The sequence below is a fragment of the Cavia porcellus genome, unplaced genomic scaffold (genome assembly GCF_034190915.1).
Source record: "Cavia porcellus strain 051 isolate PalLab524CR breed Dunkin Hartley unplaced genomic scaffold, mCavPor4.1 scaffold_7, whole genome shotgun sequence".
Taxonomy (NCBI): Eukaryota; Metazoa; Chordata; class Mammalia; order Rodentia; family Caviidae; genus Cavia; species Cavia porcellus.
This window is the reverse complement of record NW_026947490.1, coordinates 35,057,297-35,061,925: the sequence shown is the minus strand read 5'-3', so window position 1 is coordinate 35,061,925 and position 4,629 is coordinate 35,057,297. Positions and strand designations below refer to the sequence as shown.

At 46.7% G+C, this 4,629-nt stretch overlaps 1 pseudogene; it reads right to left on the bottom strand.

The window, feature by feature from the left end:
• Positions 1-3,302: 3,302 nt before the first annotated feature.
• On the bottom strand, positions 3,303-4,043 carry LOC134477088 (leukocyte immunoglobulin-like receptor subfamily A member 5; annotated as a pseudogene).
• Positions 4,044-4,629: the final 586 nt, after the last annotated feature.

Genomic DNA, 4,629 nt, shown 5'->3' with positions numbered 1-4,629 from the left:
CATGTTAATGTTCTGACAAGTGAGTCCTATCTACAGTATCTCCCTGAAAAATGATTTCACATAGACTTACAATTCAATCTGTGTAGTAAATTCCATACTCTTGTACAAATAAAAAAGAGAAAACTAAAATATGTGTAAATATTATTTGATATAAACTGTCGATATAGATATAATAATATGTACTAATATATCTATACCTAAAGTAGGAATGCAATTGAAAAATTAATTTTATTTCACCTAAATTTTATCAGTGAATCACAGAATATTAAAGAGTTATTAGAAGAGGATCTGAATATAATATAAAGTACTAGTAGTACACATAATCCAATAGCTTTGTTGTATAATAAATTATTATTCAGTAAATATAAAGTGACCAAGTCTCACCCTACAAATGTTTAAAATATGGGGTCATATTACAATTTTTTTTCTGAATATAAAATATTCAAATGAACTTTGAAGTATTTCTAAAGCTCATTAATAAACCTCAATTTTCAACATTTTAAATAGAAAGACCGCATTAAAAAGTTATTTTCTGGAATTATTGGATAAATGTAATAAAACACAGAAATGAGAGGTGTAATTACTTATATTTTAAAGCATAAGTTCATGTGTCTTTAACTTTTCACAGGAAATTGTTATTTTTAGTTTGAGAAAAAGGCAGCAAAGATATACACATGTGAAACTCAAATGCATAACAGAACTAAGCAGTACTGCACTCCATTTCTACTGGGCAGAGACCCCAGTGACCCACGGAGCAGTGCTGGTCCCTCCTCAATCTCAGGTGAGCACTGAGCACAGAGGCCCCAGGGCACTCAGTTGGGACCATGTCTAGTGGTGCAGCTGTGTTAGGGGCTCAGCCTCACCCTAAGTAGAACCCCAGCAAGGCTGAGCAATCTCCTGCCTGTGTCACACAGGGCTCAGGGACCTCAGATGTGGGGAGGAGTTGTAGGAGAGAGTGAGGAGTGCAGAGGGGCTCAGGGATGACGGAGGACGGGCTACCCTAGGTGAGCCATTTATTGGAGACAGAATTCCCTCAGAACACACCAGACTCCCCTGCAACTAAACCTCATCACCTCCCTCAGGCCTCCCAGTGGATGGGTCACCCAATTTGGATGCAGGGGTTTCTTCTAGAGCCACCACAGCATGTAGAATTCATGTCCAAGGCCCAAGCACTGCCAGCACTGATGGCTCTTTCTTGTGCTCACATCCTGGCTACATCTTGGGTTCTTCTCTGATGGCAGAGATCCCAAAAGAGCAGAATCCCGAGGGCCACCAGGACCAGGCAAGCAAGGCCCATCTGGGTGAGGTTTCCCACTGTGTAACCCTGGGGCTGTGAGGCTGGGATGGAGACAAAGAGTTCTCAGAGATTAAGACAGGGCAGAAGCATCACAGGATTCCTGAATATCCACCTCGGGCACCTGTACACTCTAGGCAAAACCTGATCCTCTGTGTTAGGACCCAGAACTCAGACACCTCCTTTTCCCATGCATTGACTCTGTCATGTTCTAAGATGGGATCAGAACGTTCTCTACTTCTAAGAACTAAGGAAAGAGAGGAGAATGTGAGATTGAAGAGACCTGAGCCTCTCCCTGATCCGCATTTTTACATCTCTTTTTTCTGATACAGCTTTGCAAGGTCCTGAACAGTACTTTCCCTATGAAGCAGGGAGTCCTCTGATCTCTGTCTAGGATTTTTCAGCCTCAGTGGGCTCTGTGAGTTCAGATCTTACATCTGAGTCCACTGGAGCAAAGTTAACTGGCACTCAGGAGCTCAGGATTGGCAGGAGCAAAGGCCTCCAGTTTAGAAATAAAATCCTCCTATGTTTCTTGCTGTCTGGGACACAGGACAATGTGAGTTCATTCTCCTTGAGATGATTTTCTCTGATTCACTAGTGGAGGATCCAGGGTCCAGAAAGGAGGGCTAGTCTTCAGGGCCCCGGAACATCAGGAACACAAGGACTGAATTCTGGGCCAGACTCACCTTTACCACCCAACCTGGACTACTGGTGCTTCCGCATCACTCTGCCACCTTTCATTAGCAAATCATCATGAAGTTAGGAACACCTACAGCACAATACACACGCATATTCTAATGGGGGAAGTAACAATGCCTTATCAAAATTACACTTCTTGTTTTAGAAATTTAAATCTTTCTCAAATAATTAATAATGTATGTGCAGAGGGTCAGGGATGTACCTCAGTGGCACAACAAGCCTGCTAAGTGCAAGGCTTTGAGTTCAATTAATAGTACCAAAATAAAAGAGATAAGACTAATACATGTGCAAACACAATGGATACTTAGGGATATCTGTTACATAGATAGAAATAATGTATATAAGTGTAGCACTCTATTCCTTCCATTCTTTTCCTTCTTTGGGGATGTGAAAGAAGAACTGGGTCATGGTGAAAAGAAAGATGCTGCCCTGAGACATTGTGTGAACTTTTCCCTGTACCTACCATGGCTCCTATTGATCAGTGTTAGATCTGGGTTCCTTCAGTTTCTGAGGCCCTAAGCATAGCAGATGATCACTACCTGGGTATAACTCAGGCCATCCTCTCCCTCCTCACCTGACTTCCTACGTTGGATCTGACACTGGAGTCACAAAAGTATAAGGAGTGCGAGCAGGAGGAGGGAGGCCACTGAGATCCAAGTCAGAAGCTTCAGGTTCCTTCCTTGACTTTGGCCATGTGTGATGTCTACATTAGGAAGTCATTCACTTATCTGATGACCCTGCCAGACTGGGGTTTGCATTCATCATCTCAGAGACTCACAATCCTGTGACATGGCACTGCTATCCCCAACCAGGGAGTCTACAGGTGAGAAAATCAAGGTTCAGAGAAAAGACTCTCTTGCCCAGGCCCTGTTCACATCTCCATGTGAAGCCCTGATTTATGGAGGAGCTGAGGCTGTAACAAGAGCCTAGATGAGCTGAGAGTCTACAGACAGCCTAGGAACAGGACATTTGGAATGGATCCCAAGACTCACCTGCTGTGGAGCTGCGAGCTGAGCTTGGGGAAGTAGGGCCCCCAAAGCATCCTGTGGTTGAGCTTGGTATGGTGACAGGCCCTATGGGTGGGGTCCTGGGATCAGATGATCCTGGCAAGAAAGCTCACTCTTCAAAATCAACGCTAAGCCTCTCCATCACAGTCCCCTGCCCATGTGGCAATTTCTAAATTGAAATCAGGATGCTCAGATAGGCTTGCCTCAAAGAAGCTCTGTTATCTTAGAGGAAGGACCCTCCCCTGGCTGGAATCCCCAAATCATCTTCACTTCAAATGAAAAAAATGTCCCTGGAGTTAAGGTCAGGAGTGACATTTTGAGCAGTGAGAAGACAGGAATAGAGTCTCCCCACCTGAGACCAGGAGTTCCAGGGGGTCACTGGGTATGCACCACATGTAGGGATGTTCCTTGCAATAGCTGTAGCATCTAAATGACCACCTGGGATCAAGAGGCACTGGACCCACTGGGAACAGGGCCTGGAACTGTCCATTGGGAAAATGTGTTGAATCTAAGTTCCAAGAGAGCCTGACTTCTTCTTCTTTAATCAGAATGAACCTGTCACATTTTTGCCCTGTAGTACATTGGAGGGTTACATTGGCTCCTGATGTCACCACAGGGCTGGGCAAGGCAGAGAGGCTGGGTTTTCTGTAGACTCCTAAGGGAGAAGGAGGCAGCATGTGAAATGGATCCACATCTCCCACACTGTCCCCAGGGCTGGGCTGCAAGTGGGGGACACCCCTGAGACCAGACTCCTTCCTGAGGGCAGAGCTTGGGGCTATGACCCTGAGTGTCCTCTCACCTGTTACCAACACTTCCAGGGTATCACTGGGCTCTGACCAGCCAGCATGGCTGTGATAGATACAGTAATACTGCCTGGCATCATCTCTTGTCATAGACGGGATGGAGAAATTGGCCTTGTTTCCAAGTAGGTTTGGTTTTTCCAAGAACCTCAATCTTCCTTCTCTGTTCAGACTGTAACTCTGAGCCCCCAGTCTCCCCTAACACCAGATGCTCACAGAAGGGAGCTTTCTTGCCAGGATCATCTGATCCCAGGAACCCACCCACAGGGCCTGTCACCATACCAGGCTCAACCACAGGATGCTCTGGGGACCCTACTCCCCCAAGGGATCACAGAGCCTGGCACGGCCCAGAGAGAGGGTTTCCGGGGGCTCCTTGAAAGGAAATCAGAGGCTGGATCCAGGATCTTCTTAGATCCCTAGATCTTGATCCCTTGGTTCCCTAGATCACCCAACGGCTTTCCCTGTTACTAAACCTCAGCCTGAGCCTGTGTCCCATGACTAAGGGCCAGGTTGGTGGCTGGGGCAGGACACAGAGTGTGGGGGAGTACTTACCTGCGGGTCCTTGCAGTGCCATGTGCAGACTCAACCCTGGAAAAGTTTCCTGTCCTGTCAGATGTTCTGTCTGACGTCTCACCTGATTCCCTTCTCTAGCCCAGCCTGTTCCCCTCCAGCTCCCCATCCCGACCTAGGCATAGCAGAACGGGCACCACAGGCATCCTGTCACCTCCTCTGAGGGCTCCAGCTCTGACAGAGACCTCAGCGCTGCAGAACACGCAGAGGAATGGAAGTGGAAAGTCAGAGCTGCTGCTACCTGTTGTCCCCACCTCTG